We start from the raw sequence: 18,744 nt of genomic DNA on the forward strand, positions 1-18,744 counted from the left end.
CTAGAAGCAGGAGATGATGGGATCCTTAGCTACATACACACAACTACTACTACTACCAAGTTCAATGCCAGATACTTTTCTCCCAGAAGGTTTGAGTGGCACTTGGAAGTGCCACTGTGATAATGAAGATRGTTTACCWAAGACTATCACAACAATTACATTGTATATGCTAAATGTGTATATATTGGGGAAGAAAGAATAGTTACGCTATAAGAAATGCAATTTATTCAATGGGGCAACGCAAAGCAGCGATGACACAAATTATTTACATATTATTACCTATTAATTACACTATGTTTAATATCATAAACAATAGTATTTTACATGTTCCAAATTACATTTTATGTATTCATACAGTTTAAGGGGGTACTTTTGTCATGATGACAAGGTGAAGGTGCTCTCTACTCAAATATCACAACAGAATCATTCAGATTGACCAAGCACAGCACATGACAACCATTTTGTATAATTGAGGGATGTCTCCTTTCACATCTGGAAAAAGTAGTAGAAGTAGAAACTGATGCTGCTGCAGCATTCACAGTGGGCATCACAGTGGGAATCCAGTTGACATGGATGTCTTGATAGAGGTCCGCTGGTGAACCTACAGTACTTAAACAAATAAAGCACACCTGATGTTAGAATATCACATTTTCAGGTCAGCTATACCATCAGGGCTCTTGATTGTTTGATTGTGTTTATTCATTCAGGTTTTTAGTGTCATAAAGACTACATCTATTGTTTGGCTGGAACAACCAATTGTCAACACAACAGGTTTTCCTATCCCAATGAGGCCTTTGTCCTATGCTGTAGTGTACATACATTTTCCCTCTTATGAATAAAGTTCTCAACAAATTATCATTGGGTCAGTGCCATTTTTACAATAATGTCCTCCTCCAGGCTATATGGACGTCATTATGTACAATTTGTGTCTCCCCTTTTTTGTTGTCATGGCTAGCAGGGAACCAGCTTTTGTCAAATGAATGTCCAATTTGACTTTTTGTAGCAGGTAGGATAATTAAAATAGCAGGTTAGGAGAATTAGGTTAAGGTTAGGAAAAGGGTTTATATTAGTCTGCAAGTACGATGATGGATGCATACAATCCTTTGTTATAAAGGTCAATTGTTATGGTGAAAAAATAGCTTCCCCAAAACTAGAAACTGTGTAACAAACACATGCTAATAGCTAGACTACAGCTACTGTATCTAGCTAGCTAATGTTGGCTAACTTAGTCTTGTTGTTAACACTTGGTTAGCATAACAGCTAAACTAAACTCAAAATCGATCAGACTTACCAGTGGGTTCAGGTCTTGACGGGCAAAAAGGTTCATTCGCTTTTCTGAAAGTTCTTGAGTCTTATCCCCTTGGTGATTCATGATTGTGGGTAATCTGTAACAACAACAAAAAATCCCGTTGTCTTTCCTGCCTTGTTAGAGCAGCCAAATAGTGCACAGAAATTGACCGTGGTGATGAATCAACTAGCTTTAGGCACTGTTATCATGCAGCTTGGGGTGGACATTCAGCTGTTGTTAAAATAATTTATGTGGTGGTCTTCCAACATGGCCGCCAGGAGGCGTTGTACGTCAACTGGCAACCCTCTATTAGGGAGACACGGAAAGGAGACAGAGCAAACCAAAAGAACTGCAAAGACAAATAATAACATGGGCTACGGTGGCACGTTTTGCATGTCTGTAAATAGCCGGGGCAGTACAGTTGAAGTAGCAAATTTACATACACTTAGGTTGGAGTCATTAAAACACATTTTTCAACCACTCCACAAATTTCCTGTTAACAAACTATGGTTTTGGGAAGTCAGTTAGGACATCTACTTTGTGCATGACACAAGTCATTTTTCCAACAATTGTTTACAGACAGATTATTTCACTTATAATTCACTGTATCATAATTCGAGTGGGTCATAAGTTTACGTACACTAAGTTGACTGTGCCTTTTAAACAGCTTGGAAAATTCCCCAAAATTATGTCATGACTTTAGAAGCTTCTGATTGACTCAAATTATGTCAATTAGCCTATCTGAGGTGTACCTGTGGATGTATTTCAAGGCCTACCTTCAAACTCAGTGCCTGTTTGCTTGAGATCATGGGAAAATCAAAAGCAATTAGCCAAGACCTCATTGTAGACCTCCACAAGTCTGGTTCATCCTTGGGAGCAATTTCCAAATGCCTGAAGGTACCACGTTCATCTGTACAAACAATAGTACGCAAGTATAAATACCATGGGACCACGCAGCCGTCATACCGCTCAGAAAGAAGACGCTTTCTGTCTCCTAGAGATGAACGTTCTTTGGTGCGAAAAGTGCAAATCAATCCCAGAACAACAGTATTTATATCCACAGTAAAACGAGTCCTATATCGACATAACCTGAAAGGCCGCTCAGCAATGAAGAAGCCACTGCTCCAAAACCGCCATAAAAAAGACAAACTACGGTTTGCAACTGCACATGGCGACAAAGATCGTACTTTTTGGAGAAATGTCCTCTGGTCTGATGAAACTAAAACTATTTGGCCATAATGACCATCGTTATGTTTGGAGGAAAAAGGGGAAGCTTGCAAGCCGAAGAACACCATCCCAAACGTGAAGCACGGGGGTGGCAGCGTCATGTTGTGGGGTTGCTTTGCTGCAGGAGGGACTGGTGCACTTCACAAAATAGATGGCATCATGAGGTAGGAAAATGATGTGGATATATTGAAGCAACATCTCAAGACATCATTCAGGGAGTTAAAGCTTGGTCGCAAATGGGTCTTCCAAATGGACAATGACCCCAAGCATACTTCCAAAGTTGTGGCAAAATGGCTTAAGGACAACAAAGTCAAGGTATTGGAGTGGCCATCACAAAGCCCTGACCTCAATCCTATAGAAAATGTGTGGGCAAAAGCGTGTGTGAGCAAGGAGGCCTACAAACCTGACTCAGTTACACCAGCTCTGTCAGGAGGAATGGTCCAAAATTCACCCAACTTATTGTGGGAAGCTTGTGGAAGGCTACCTGAAATGTTTGACCCAAGTTAAACAATTCAAAGGCAATGCTACCAAATACTAACTGAGTGTATGTAAACTTCTGACCCACTGGGAATGTGATGAAAGAAATAAAAGCTGAAATAAATCATTCTCTCTACTATTATTCTGACATTTCACTTTCTTAAAATAAAGTGGTGATCCTTTTACTAGGATTAAATGTCAGGAATTGTGAAAAACTGAGTTTAAATGTATTTGGCTAAGGTGTATGTAAACTTCAGACTTCAACTGTAATTAACATGGTTTAAATGTGTGCTAGCTTGCTGAGCTAATCAGTTAACGAGAGGCTCAACTGGGCCATGGGCTTGTGTTCTACTCCTTGGGGTCCCCTCTCCCTCCCTACTTCTCTTTATTGTTCTAGAACAACCAAACAGGACATCAGTTGGCAGGCAGCAGCCAGATGACCTCATTCAGCCAGGCTCCCAGTACAAATAACCCCACTACATAACCCAAGCCTTTACCATCTCACATTCAAAGACCAAAGCTGTGTCTGAAATGGTTCTTGCCTACTGCTTGCTAAAAGTATATACTATGTACTAAGCTTACAAAATAAGTAAAAACGTATTCAGTAAGCAAAAAAGATCAACATACTAGCTAGGCTCATCCATACTAAGAAGGCATACTAATGATCAATTAGGTTGTTTCCTGCCATTCGTTCATTTTGGTACAGCCTGTCCTCTTGTCTGATTTAAAGCTTGAGCTGAACAGGTGAAAGGCAATATGTGGTAGGCATCCACCAAGTTGCTTTCCCTTTTATGTTCTTCTAGAAGAGTCAGTCCTTGGTGACTAGTCATTGAGGGCCTTAGTACTGCTGCAATTTTAATTCTCGCTTTTAATCAATTTAAAGGCTCACGTGGTGAAAAGTCAACTTTTCAAGCTGTAAAATAACATCCTGAGCTCACCCATGATGTTGTACAACATCCAGACTGCCTCCAAATGCAGTAACTGACATGGGACGTCGTCACCATGAGATTATGTTGCTTTGCCGAGTGGGGCTAAGGAGGTTTTTCTGGTTGGAACTAATTATTTTGGAACTCATATTTCTGTTCTTGTGCTATATTTTTATAAAACCAAAATAAGGATGTTAAACAACTGCTGGAGTGAGGCTTTAGGTCATCATGTGTCTAATGTGTCCACCTAGCTTAATTGAATGCTGCCATGGTAACAGGCTTCAGTTATGGGACTGAGTGATGGGACAGCTTGTCCCCTGTTGCCGAGCGACAGGAACATCGGAGCCCCATGGGACTTCTGGATAGTCTGGATACACATCTCTAGGGTTACCATGACGATAGATGAACGAGCTCCATGTCTCAAATGACACTCTATTCCCTATAGAGCACTGCTTTTGGAGTTTCTAATAGCATCTATGAATTTATGAAGGACTTACTGGTGGATGGACAAAGTCACACAGTCAGGATTCCATGATTTAAAGGAGCATTGAGATTCGGAAAACAACAAGCGGTCACCCCGTTGCTTGTTTTGATAAACAGCTGAGGGATGGGGCTGAAGAAATGTAACTCTCAAATTCACAGACATAGCTATGGATGCAAGCATGGACTATCCATGAGAAATAGTTTTAACCAAACAATGGAGTAAAGAATCAATAATGAATGAATGGATGTGTGATGTGTTTGTTTGAAGGGTACGATCTCTTGACCACTAGGCCTTGTTGCAATACAGTACTACATGTATACGGTACGTCCCACTGGGCACAGACGTCAGTTCAACGTCTAGTTTTGATTTGCATTTGGTTGAGTTGTCAACTAACCGTGAATTCAACGTGAAATCAACAACATTCACCATGTCATTGGATTTAGGGTTGGGTGAAAAAAATACGAAATGCACTTACATTGATTACTTTTTGCAAATACAATAAGGTTTCCACGTTGATTTAAAGTCATCACATAGATGTTTTTGTTGTTGTTGAAATTATGTTGAAATGATGTGGAAACAATGTTGATTCAACCAGTTTTTGCCCAGTGGGGTAGTACTAGACAATTATGTTTACAGGTATACCCATCTGGTACAACGACTCTCACTTAGTGCTCAACACAAAAAGACCAAATACATGGACATTGATTTCAGGAAAAATGTAACAGTGCCACTAACTGGTGTTAAGAGACATAGAGGTAGTGGAGGAGTATACAGAGCCTTCAGAAAGTATTCATACCCACAGGTTCCACATTTTGTTGTTACAGCCTGAATTCAAATGGATAAAAAAAGGATTACCTATCCACACACAATACCCCAAAATGAAAAAGTGAAAACATGTTTAAAAAAAAGTTTGGACATTTTTTGAAAATAAAATGAAATACATGTTAGAATCACATTTGGCAGCGATTTACAACTGTGAGTCTTTCTGGGTAAGTCTCTAAGAGCTTTGCACATCTGGATTGTACAATATTTGCATATTATTCTTTTTAAAGCTTTTTCAAGTTGGTTGTTGATCATTGCTAGACAAATATTTTCAAGCCGAGTTGTCAAGACTGGAACATTAATTTAATCTTGGTAAGCAACTCATCTTGGTAAGCAACTCCCAGTGTCTGTTGGAAAGCAGACTGAACCAGGTTATTCACTAAGATTTTTGTCTGTGCTTACAGTAGCTCTATTCTGTTTCTTTTTATCCTAAAAAACTCCCCAGCCCTTGCCGATGACAAGCATACTCATAACATGACGCAGCCATCACCATGCTTGAAAATATAATGAGTGGTGCTCAGTAATGTGTTGGATTTGGCTCAAAGATAACTCTTTGTATTCAGTACATAAAATGTATTTTTTTGCCAATTTATTTGCAGTTTTACTTTAGTGCCTTATTGAATACAGGATGCATGCCTTCGAATATTTAGGTTAGTTTTGTGAAGTAACTACAATGTTGTTGATCCATCCTCAGTTTTCTCCTATCACAGCCATTAAACTCTGTAACTGTTTTCTTCCTCTCTGGCAACTGAGTTAGGAAGGACACCTGCATCTTTGTAGTGACTGGGTGTTATTGATACACCATCCAAAGTGTAAAGAATAACTAACATTTTCACCAATCTGCCAATTGGTGCCCTTTGCAAGCCATTGGAAAACCTCCCTGTTCTTTGTGGTTGAATCTGTTTGAAATTCCCTGCTCGGCTGAGGGACCTTACGATTATCTGTATGTGTAGGGTACAGAGATGAGGTTGTCATTCAAAAATCATGTCATCATTATTGCGCACAGAATGAGTCCAACGGACTTATTATGTAATTTGTTAAGCATATTTTTACTCCTGAATTTATTTAGGCTTGCCATAACAAAGGGATTGAATAGTTGTTGACTCAAGACTTTTCAGCTTTTCTTTTCATTTTTAATTAATTTGTAAAAATGTCTAAAAACATAATTCCACTTTGACATTATGGGGTATTGTGTGTAAGCCAGTGACACAACATATACATTTAATCCATTCTAAATTCACACTGTAAAACAACAAAATGTGGAAAAAGTCAAGGAGAGTAAATACTTTCTGAAGGCACTGTAAGTACTTGGGTGTTGTACTTGACCACAAGCTACAATAGGAAAGTGTACTGAGCAGATTTATAAGAAAGGACCGCAAAGGCTATACTTTTTTTGAACCCAAATACTACCAACATATTTTCATACATGGATTATTAACTGGGGTCATTTTCAAGAAAAAATATTATCAAAACATCATTAGACATGTACATAATGTTATCTGGGGAAAAAACACCAAAAACAGACTTTTATTTGAATAAAAGTACAGTTCATTTCCATATTCTGTAAAACAAAAATAAATAAAAATTCTTAACATAAATGTGCAGCTTTTTTCCAAAGTACAATCCACATAAGCTGATTTACAATCATTTGATTGCAGTATGATTTAGTTTTCAGAATTTTTAAGTAAATACTAATTTTGTCATATTTAAGTTGTAAAAACAACTGACATTTAAAGGGGCGGTACACAAAAATGTGAAATATACTTAATTTTATTTACAAAAAGTGATTAATCCATTGATCCTGAGAGACAATTACCAAAGATATGCCATCGCTGCTAGTGAAACAATTTACACATATAGAATATTGGAGGATAGGATAGAAATCCTGGCATTTATATATAACATTTCCCATAGAATAACAATTTTTCAGAGAATACACACTAATACAGCATTATGTGTACATTTGGAGGTTATCTGGTTTCTGTATTAAGGTTATACCAAGTATTCATACCACTGACAAACTTTTATGAGCTGTTTTGACTGCAACTAACCATACACAGTATGTAAGGTAAATTTGATTTTGTACACAGTCATACCTAGTTATACCCAGTTATAACCACAGGCGAGTACATACGGTGCTCCATCTCTGCAGGTGATCTGTCTATCTGGTCATAATCACTGATACAGGCCCCCTCCACCCTCTGATATTTATAACTTAATATGATGTATCCAGAGAAACCTGGATTCAAATAAATACTTTTTTAGATTTGGCCTTGAATATCACATTTTCGAGGAAAGCACAACAATACAGCTCTCTATGTAGATTCAGAGTGTGTCTGAGTTTTGTATTGCAGTTCTATCAAGAATTTATACCATTGGCCCACTTTGTATACCATTGGTATAGAAAAGTACAAAGGCGATTATAACTTTTATGTCAGCAGAGAAACCTAGATTCAAATCAAGGTCCAGGCGGAATTAGGTGTTTTTGGCTAGCGTCAAAATGACCCCAAAGGACTTGAATTTTGATGCAGAAACACTAAACAATTATTTAGATTTGTTAAGAACAAGTTGATTGACAAAGTCATAAAAACCTGATTTAAAAAAATAAACTACCTTTGGGATATGATCAAAAAGATACCACTGGCGTCAAAATGAACCCATTCTGTAGTATGAGAGGGAAGCTAAGCTCTTTTAATGTTGTTTGTGTTTTATTGTAACTTTTTTTATAAGTCATTAATTGAAGTCTCTTAACATATTGTATAATCTGCTGGTACGGAAATGCTAATGTGTTAAGACAAATTGTTAGCTCTGGTACAGTACTGGGGGTCAATTATGATAAAAGAGCCCTCACTAAAGCCCACAAGGTACTGATGGACACCAAACATCCTCTTTACCAGGAGCTACTCCTGTTACAGCTATCCCTGCCACGCCCTCTACTTCTCATCCAGTGTCTCCCTAACCTGCTGCCACTCCACCGGTGCTCTCTCCCTCTCTCTCTCTGTGTGGGTGTATCTGATTGTGTGAGTGGAGACAGGTGTGCTGGAGTCAGAGCAATCCCCACCAGCTGCAATCTGTTCCATAATCAAGACCTCTACAAATACACAGCCCTGCCACTTCCGCACTGCCAGATCGTAGCCTCTGCTCAGTCAGTCTGCATTTCAAGCTGTTTGTTCCTACATAGAGCTTGTTATCCTGTGGTGTCTGTTTTCCCTAGCCTGACGCTGCTTTTCTCTCTGCTACAGTTCCGTATGCTCTGACTCTGGTCCCTGTCTCCAGTCCCTCTTCTCGTCAGTCCTGCTTCCCTGCCCTGGACCCCCACTCTACTGCTTCCTTGGATTCCGCTCCGAACCTGCTTACCCTGCCCCTGCTCCCCTTCCCCCGACCGCAGCCTCAGTTCCTGGTTCCCTGCTACCCCCACCCCCTGCTTTTCAATAAATACCTTGGTTACCTTATTTCTGTCTCTGAGTCTGCACCTGCTCCACTCCGTGTAACAACTCCCCTTGGGCAATGTTACCAGGCACCAGGGCACAAAAGGAATAGAGCCAAACATTCCTTTGTCCCAGTAATGCTCCTGAATGTTTAAAACGATCAAGTAGGACCAGCGGGCTGGCCTTCAGTTGACATTGTAGTTGACTGATGTGTATGTAGTGTACAAATTAATCATTGATCACTCATGAACTGCATTTTTTCTACCTGTATTTGTCTGTAGATGTTTTTGATGTATTCACAGAGCCGCAAACAACATTTCCCCACAGGGATAATAAAGTAATCTAAAAAGGTGTAAATTGCATACATTTGTACCCCAAAATTCTAAATGTTAGACTTTTAATATCTTTTTTTTGGGGCATACAAGATTTGTAAAATGTGTTCTACAGTATTCAACAGCTTATGAATGTTGGCTATACACCTACGTAGGATCTGAGACAAACTTTGTGATTTTCAGGACCTTGTATTGTGTGTAAGAGTGTTTGTGCGTGCGTATGTTTGTTTATGCTCAGTGAAATGAGGGCCAAACAGCTATGACCTTGCAGTTGGCTCTAAGAACAGACATGTTCATTCGCTGAACAAAAGCAGCCGGGCTAGGAAGAAGTCATTTGAAGTGAACATGTGGAGGATCAAAGGGCCACTGATCAATACTTCACACTCTGTGATCTACCTTCATATCCTTGACTGGGGGCTTGAACACACACACACATTCAACACAGCAGGAGAGGACCAGCACCTGCCCTGGGCTGCCAATCGAGTGGCACAGTGGTACATGAAAGGATGTGACCTCCAGCGAAGGGTCACAGCCATCACAGCAGGCGTATCCGACAAGAAAGTTACATGTCAGTCATATAATTTGTATTTCCTTTTTCACATTGCTCCTTGAGATGTAGAGATTTGATTAATCATTATACTTGTTCAATATCCAACAGTTTAGGTTTTAGTCCACCAACCATTTTGTCAAAGCATGAAGGCTTTTAATCTTTTGTATCACCTTTTCTTATTCTGGCGTACCTGTGTGACTCACTAAATATGCGAGTCAAAACCTTGACACATGATGTCCTTTCAGAAGATTTCAGAACCTTTCCTTTCAGAACCTTTCCAGAAGATGTCACTTGCGTGATACAGATTCTGTCACCATTCAACCGATCGGTGGCAGCAGTAATTCTCTCACGTTGTAAGACCCTAGGCTGCTTTCCAAATGGAATCCTATTTCCTATATAGTGCATTACTTTAAAACAAGGTTCTATGGGCCCTGGTCAAAGGTAGTGCACTAAATAAGGAATTTGGTGTGATTTTGGATGCAGCCCTTCCTATTTAAGCCCTCACCATAGAGATCTGCTATCAGACACACTATACAGTCAGGTTGTCATGGATTAGCCAGATGAGCTAAAGAGGAGCTAAGCAACTGAATAACAATGAGACTCGGCTGCTGTTGTGAGTTGCCCCCTCMCCTGTTGACACTTGCAATGACAGGTCAAGACCCTTGGGTAGATAGATGGTGGGTTGGCTTTAACTTGTATAAAGAGTGGCATGTACCCTCTCATACATCTCAACTACTGATGAGGATTTTTAAATCTCTGGAGCTCGGCTTGATTCAGTGTTTCTATATCAATTGCTGCGGTCTCAATCACACCCCAGGGCACATTTTTGTTCTTGCCCAGCACTAGCGTGCCTGATTTGACTGATCAAGATGGTTAGTTGAGGCTTGGGGATTAGTGCTGAAGTGTTAATGCTGGGCGAGATCAAAAATGTGTACACCCCGGAGGTCCTCCAGGAATGAAATGAGAAACATTGGTGGAATTAATGGATATCTGTTAGAAAGAAGCTATCTCTCCCTATGTCTCATCTATCCACGTCTCACTTACAGTGAGTATACCCCCTTGCCCTCAGAACAGCCTCACTTCGTTGGGGCATGGACTCTACAAGGTGTCAAAAACATTCACAGGGATGCTGGCCTGTGTTGACTCCAATTCTTCCCACAGTTGTGTCAAGTCGGCTGGATGTCCTTTTGGGTGGTGGACCATTCTTGATACACATGGGAAACTGTTCAGTGTGAAAAATGCAGCAGCGTTGCAGTTCTTGACACAAACCGATGCGCCTGGCACCATACTCCATTAGAGGCACTTAAGTCTTTTATCTTGCCCAATCACCCTCTGAATGGCACACATACACAATCCATATCTCAATTATCTCAAGGCTGAAAATCCTTCTGTAACCTGTCTCCTAACCTTCATCTACACGAATGAATGTGGATTTAACAGTGGACATACCTGGATTTACCTGGTCAGTCTATGTCATGGAAAGAGCAGGTGTACCTAATGTTTTGTATACTCAGAATAGAATACTCTATCTTTAGACACTAATCCACCACCATGTCACTCCATGTCTGTATCACTCACTGTCATCCGCCGGCCTGTTTAAGCATCAATCAAACTGTCAATCAAATGTGAAAATAAATTATGCAAACCAGCACAGTATGGTTCACCCATAGGGCTCTGGTCAAAAGTAGTGCACTTTGTAGGGAATAGGGTGCCATCTGGGAAAAGGCATACAAGTCTGAGAGGGGAGGGTAAAGGCAGGTGCTCTAGCAGTGAGCTCAACCTTGCCCCTACCTTGCAGAGCCCAACCAAAACCTGCCTCCCCCCCCCTTTCTTCCCCATCTCCTCCAGTAGCTTCCATAAAGGAGCAGCTGCTTTACCCCCCCCCTCTCTTGATTCCCTTCCCTGATCTCCCTTTCTCTTCTCAACCCCACACACACACACAGAGACCAATACCTCATCCTCTGTGCACCCTGTTGTTCACAGTCTGCAGGACCTCTTAGAAACATGCCCGGAATTCATAGTAGTCTCCAATTCCTCTAAAAATCCCCAAATGTCCCATTCTATTCCCGCTCGCTGCTCCTGATTCTATTCTACCCGACTGGCATCCTCTGGAATGTCGGCAACATTCTGGAACATTTCCAGACGGAGAGGTAGCCCACTGGTGGCCACAATTCAATCAGTGGGTTCCTGGAGAGAAAGAAAATCATTCCTGGCTGCAGCGATAACTTTTAACTTATTGGGCCGTGCTTCTGAAAGCGACTTGGCCGCCCAGCTCCATAGGAGTGAAAGGAAATCGTTAGCGGTTTTGACGCATCGTTTGAGGTTAGGTCATGCATCCAATTCGATGGCACGGTGCGAGTGGGGTTGAGATTCTAGAGAGCACGCCAATCTAGCGACGAAAGAAACAAGCCTTATTTGCCTGTTCGGCTCAGTTTGTGGCTGTATTCCATCAAGGATTCGAAATGTAAAATCAAACAATGTGTGTGCATGGAGGTGATTTCACATACTAAGAATGTGAAAGTCACAGAGCAACAGTAGACTATCCATCCCCCTCTCCTTTAAAGAATAGACTGTCCTCGCTGCCAGACTGTCATGATTCGTTTTCATGGCAATAAATTACCTCTGACAGACACACCATGGCTGCGTTTACACAGGCAGCCCAATTCTGGTATGTTTTTCACTAATTGCATCGTTTGACGAATCAGATCAGAATTTTTGCCAATAATTGGGCAAACGATCAGAATTGGGCTGCCTGTGTAAATGCAGCCTATTACTGCTAGTCTTGGCGTGGGAAGAAGCAGTGATAAGATGTCCAGGTGTATGCAATGCACACAATGTACGTGTGAATCTAGCTTTATTATATAGGGTCAGAAAGATTGAACAAACAGGAAAGATTTCCATGTTGAAGGTGAATAGATATATATATACAGGGATGGGCAACTCCAGTCCTCTGGGGCCTGATTGGTGTCACAGGTTTCCCCCAGCCCTATAGCTGTAACGGCTCTCCTCCTCCTCATCCGAAGASGAGGAGCAGGGATTAAACCAAAATGCAGCGTTGCGATTTGACATGATAATTTATTAAAGTAAAGACGAAAACACGAACTTCACTTAAAACTAACAAAACAACAAACGGAGTAGACAAACCTGAACGTAAGAACTTACATGTGACTCGAAGAAYGCACGAACAGGAAAAATGACTACATAAACCGAAACRAACAAACAAACCGAAAACAGTCCCGTATGGTGCGACACAGACACAGGMGACAACCACCCACGACAAACAAAGTGAAAACACCTACCTTAATATGATTCTCAATCAGAGGAGATGAAAACCACCTGCCTCTAATTGAGAACCATATTAGGTACCCATTAACCAACATAGAAACAGAAAACATAGACTGCCCACCCAAACTCACGTCCTGACCAGCTAACACATAAAAACTAACAGAAAACAGGTCAGGAACGTGACAATAGCTAACACACCTGATTAAATTAATTGCATTTGAAACTGAAGATTGCAGAATCAATCACATTAGTAGAAACAAATACTGTTCTCAGGACAGGCCTGGTTCTAGCTAGATATATTCGAGTTGCATCAGGGACAATTTTTGCTTTTAGCTAGCACTAACCCTTTTCTTAACCTTAACCTAATTCTCCTAACCTGCCATGTTAATTCTCCAAGCCTGCTGCCTAAGTTATCCTAACCTGCTACGAAAAGTAACTTCTGCTAGTCAAAACCGGCAGACCTTCCCAGAGTGTATTGGAAGCTGCATTCATATACATGATGTCGCCGTAGTCTAGGACGGGTAGGAACGTTGACTGAATGATCTGCTATCTACTATGAAGCGAGAAGCATGACCTATTTCTATARAAAAGCTCATTTTGATTCTCAGCTTCTTACTAAACTCAACAGTGTGTTTTTTTTTAAATACAACTTGTCGTCTATCCAGATGCACAGATACTTATAAGCAGGGGCATGAYCAATGTGGGAACCATCCAAGGGACAGATGTTTAAAACATTTGAGTCATTATTGTGTGTCCTATAAAACAACATATAATTAGCTTTACCCACATTCAATACTAGTTTGAGGTCAATAAAGGTTTTCTGTAAAACAATGAAGGCAGGCTGAAGATATTTGGGACTCACACGTAAAAAGGTTTAAAGAATGTAGGGGTGTGGATCAGAAAACCAGTCAGGATCTGGTGGGACCACCATTTGCCTCATGCAGCGCTACACATCTCCTTCACAAATAGTTGATCAGGCTGTTGATTGTGGCTTGTGGAATGTTATCCCACTCCTCTTCAATGGCTGTGCGAAGTTGCTGGATATTGGCGGGAACTGGAACACACGGTCGTACACGTCGATCCTGAGCATCCCAAACATGTTCAATGGGTGACATGTCTGGTGAGTATGCAGGCCAACTGGGACATTTTCAGCTTCCAGGAATTATGTACAGATTCTTGATATTATGCAATTGTGTTCATTGTCCGTAGCTTATGCCTGCCAATACCATGACCCCACAACCACCATGGGGCACTCTGTTCACCACGTTGATTTCAGCAAACTGCTCAATGCTGTCTGCCATCTGCCCGGTACAGTTGAAACCGGGATTCATTCGTGAAGAGCTCACTTTTCGTGCCAGTGGCCATCGAAGGTGAGCACTTGCCCACTGAAGTTGGTTAAGAAGCCAAACTGCAGTCAGGTCAAGATTCTGGTGAGGACAACGAGCACGCAGATGAGCTTCCCTGAGACAGTTTCTGACAGTGCAGAAATGATTCGGTTTTACAAACCCACCATTTCATCAGTTGTCCGGATGGCTGATCTCAGACAATCTCACAGGTGAAGAAGCCAGATGTGGAGGTCCTGGGCTGGTGTGGATACACATGGTCTGCCGTTGTGAAGTCGGTTGGACGTACTGCCAAATTCTCTAAAACGATGTTGGTAGAGAAATTAACATTCATGGCATAGTTTTTTTGAGACAAAACTGCACATTTTAGAGTGGCCTCTTAYTGTCCTCAGGACAAGGTGCACTTGTGTAATGATCATGCTGTTTAATCAGCTTCTTGATATGTTACACCTATGGAACATTTCTGGGATCTTTTATWTCAGCTCATCATACATGGAACCAGCACTTTACATGTTGTGATTATATTTTTGTTCACACACACTGAACATATATATACATTTTTATTTTTTATATGATGTGTTACGAATTCATTTTGTGCTATATGTTACGCATTTTGTTGTGCTTAAGGTCCTGGAGTCCATATTTAACTCCCTCAGGAGATACACATTTATATTTGTATTCATTAAGGATACCTGCCTTGGCAGCAGCTACTCTTCTTGGGGTCCAGCAACATTGTGTCCTGTCTGTCAGGTAGTTTTCAAACCAATTGCATGCCGCCTGATCCTGGCCAATTTCAGACAACCTACGAATGAATAATACATGGTCTACAATATCGAATGCCTTTCGACAGGTCAGTGAAAAGGGCAGCACAATGCTGCATTTAATCCATACAGTTTACGATACCATTTATCACAGGGCTGCTCATTTCTCCTAAGTGGAGATTCTCTTTTCTCCCTCACTCACTTCTCCATCCTCATTTGAATTCCATGCTGTCACTGTCACTTGTCCACTCAAGCTTAACATTGTTGTCATCTATCGCCCACCATGTGCCCTTAGATAGTTCCCTTAGATAGTTCCCTTAGATAGTTCCTCAATGAGCTTGACACCTTCATAAGCTCATTTCCTGATGATGGCTCACCGCTTTTCGTACTGGGCGACATCGACCTCCCAACTTTTGCATTTGATTGATTTCTTTCCAACTCTCCTTACCTTTTTTGACCTCACCCTTTCCCAGTCCCCTCCCACTCACAAGGCAGGCAATATGCTTGACTTCATCTTTACTAGAGGCTGTTCACCTACTAATCTCACTATAACTCCCCTCCAGGTCTCTGATCACTACTTTGTTTCCTTTTCTGTCTTCCTCTTCTCCAACCGTAACCACTCAGCCCCTACTCAGATGGCCATGCTCCATCGAAATCTTCGCTCTCTCTCTCTCCCACTACTCTCTCCTCTTCTATCCTATCATCTCTCCCTTCTGCTAAATCCTTCTCCCTCCTTTCTCCTGATTCTGCCTCTTTGACTTCCCTTTCCGCATCATATGACTTGCATTATTCCCTTTCCTCCCAGCCGGYTCGGCCCTCTGCTCCGTGACTGAGTGACTCATTGCAAGCTTACAGAACAGGGAAAATTGAAAAAAACGAAACTTCCGGAGGACCTATCATCCTTGTTTAACCCTAGGGTGGCGTACTATGACAGTTGTGAGACTTTTGACAAATGTGAGGCGGTAGAGAAATAAGTGAGGCCGATCCTACGCCACCCCAGGTTTAAACGAGCATGGAGAGCTCTGTCTAATATACACTACCGTTCAAAAGTGTGGGGTCACTTAGAAGTGTTCTTGTTTTTGAAAGAAAAGCACATTTTTGTGCATTAGAATAACATCAAATTGATCAGAAATACAGTGTAGCTTCATTAAATAGTACCAGCAAAACACCGGTCTCAACGTCAACAGTGAAGAGGCAACTCCGGGATGCTGGCCTTCTAGGCAGAGTTCCTCTGTTCAGTGTCTGTGTTGGCCAGTCTGAGATATGGCTTTTTCTTGGCAACTTTGCCTAGAAGGCCAGCATCCCGGAGTCGCCTCTTCACTGTTGACGTTGAGACTGGTGTTTGCCGGTACTATTTAATGAAACGGCCAGTTGAGGACTTGTGAGGCGTCGGGGCCTCCCACTCTTTCTAGTCTGGTTAGAGACAGTTTGCGCTGTTCTGTGAAGGGAGAAGTACACAGCGTTGTACGAGATCTTCCGTTTCTTGGCAATTTTTCACATGGAATAGCCTTTATTTCTCAGAACAAGATTTTCAGAAGGAAAGTCTTTGTTTCTGGACATTTTGAGCCTGTAATCGAACCCACAAATGCTGATGCTCCAGATACTCAACTAGTCTAAAGAAGGCCAGTTTTATTGCTTCTTTAATCAGAACAACAGTTTTCAGCTGTGCTTACATAATTGCAAAAGGGTTTTCTAATGATCAATTAGCCTTTTAAAATGATAAACTTGTATTAGCCAACACAATGTGCCATTGGAACACAGGAGTGATGGTTGCTGATAATGGGCCTCGGTATGCCTACTGTATGCAGACATTCCATAAAAAAATCAGCTGTTTCCAGCTACAATAGTAATTTACAACATTAACAATGTCTACACTGTATTTCTGATCAATTTGATGTTATTGTAATGGACATAAAATTTGCTTTTCTTAACAAGGATATTTCTAAGTGACCCCAAACTTTTGAACTGGGTCACTTACAGACTTATCCTAAAATGGATTAAATAGTTTTTTCCCCCTTATCAATCTACACACAATTCTCCATTATGATAAAGCCAAAAGTTTTTGGGGGTGCAAATTTATGAAAACAAAAACCGGTGAGATGTCTGATCTATCATCTCTGGAGATACCTGAAAATAGCTGTGCAGCGACGGTCCCCATCCAACCTGACAGAGCTTGAGAGGATCTGCAGAGAAGAAGAATAGGAGAAACTCCCCAAGCTTGTAGGGTCATACCCAAAAAGACTCGAGGCTGTAATTTCTTCAACAAAGTACTGAGTAAAGAGTCTGAATACTTATGTAAATGTGATATTTCAGTTTAAAATGTCTAAAAACCTGTTTTTGCTTTGTCATTATGGGTTGTTGTGTGTAGATTGATGAGGAACAAATACAATTGAATCAATTTTAGATTAAGGATGTAACATAACAAATTGTGGAAGAGTGAAGGTGTCTGAATACTTTCTGAATGCACTGTAAGGTATTTCTGTTTATTTGTAATAAATGTGTAAAGAAAATCTAAAAACCTGTTTTCGCTTTGTCACTATGGGGTATTGTGTGTAGATTGATGAGGGGGAAAAAAATGATGTAATTAATTTTAGACGATGTGGAAAAAGTCAAGGGGTCTGAATACTTTTCGAATGCACTGCACATACAGGTATTTTAAGTTTTGGATTGAGTAGCAAAATTAAAAAAGTCAACAACAGGTTGCAAGTTTACACGTTTCATTTTCTCCTTCACCATTAGTCAAAACCTCAGACTTGTCTCTTTTAATCCTTGTCAAAGGACAAGGAGCACACAGGAGCACACAGGAGCACATAGGAGCACACACTTTTGTGTGTGCTCCTCTCACTAGAGTAGCTACTTCCCGAGCAAGTACTAACCACAAGACATGTGGTTAGTACTTGCCCTTGCTCGGGAAGTAGCTACTCTAGTGAAAATGGGCATCCATAAAGTTGTTCAATCTTGGGATTTCTTTTTGTTTCTTACAACCTCATGCTAGTCACATTAGCCTACGTTAGCTCAACCGATCCTGTAGAGGTTTTAAATTAAATATTTTTCTCTGAGCAATTGTATTAACATAACATAAAATAATATCATTTCATTTGTTTTGCATAAAATATAGCTCAGTATTTGTGTTATTTATTTTATAGTGTTTTTTTGCTAATCTTTATCAAGGGTGCCAATAATTATGGACTTGATTGTATATTGCTGTGATGCTTCCTTGACTCCAAGGCTACTGACTTTACATAAAATCCAAAAGGAACAATTTCAAATATATGATAAAATGTATATTCTTTTCTTATCCATTTCTCACACATGTACTTTTATGGAAAAAAGTAGGAGGATTATATAGCATGTACGTTTGTAGTCATACATCGTAAACATCAAAGCTCTCTGGTGTTGTCAAATAGTGGTATTTTACCCACTACTGCAATCACGGACTGGTTGTGTGATCCACTAAGTGATTAACCAGAAGGTGATGAGATACGACAGCTGTGAGTTTGAAGCCCATTCGGGCTTGAAGCCCTGCTGGTCCCCGAGTAAAATAGGTCAAATGTGACGAAGTACCTGATTATAAAAATGCATATAAAACTTTGTGGACGTAGCCTATATTTAGGTGTACCTGTCCATGTAGCCTCATAATATGCAATATATGATTATTATACACTAGCAGTATGTTTGTGTACAAGGCTGAAGAAAGTCATAGCTTCTTATTGAATTCATTATTAATCTTAATTTTCAAGATGTTGACTGCACTTCCCTTCTCAACACAATAACACAATAAATGTAATTTCAAGGGGGGAAAAACGTTCCATGGAAGAGTT

The 18,744-nt window shown here is 40.7% G+C and overlaps 1 long non-coding RNA gene across 1 annotated transcript; it reads right to left on the bottom strand.

Annotated features, from left to right (window-relative positions):
* Positions 1-202: 202 nt before the first annotated feature.
* Positions 203-1,516, bottom strand: LOC111954012 (uncharacterized). The gene is made up of 2 exons (XR_002875942.1): positions 1,292-1,516; positions 203-609 (listed from the first exon to the last, which is right to left on the bottom strand). It is a non-coding gene; the product is annotated as an uncharacterized lncRNA (long non-coding RNA).
* Positions 1,517-18,744: the final 17,228 nt, after the last annotated feature.

This window comes from Salvelinus sp. IW2-2015, linkage group LG28, assembly GCF_002910315.2.
Source record: "Salvelinus sp. IW2-2015 linkage group LG28, ASM291031v2, whole genome shotgun sequence".
Lineage (NCBI taxonomy): Eukaryota > Metazoa > Chordata > Actinopteri > Salmoniformes > Salmonidae > Salvelinus > Salvelinus sp. IW2-2015.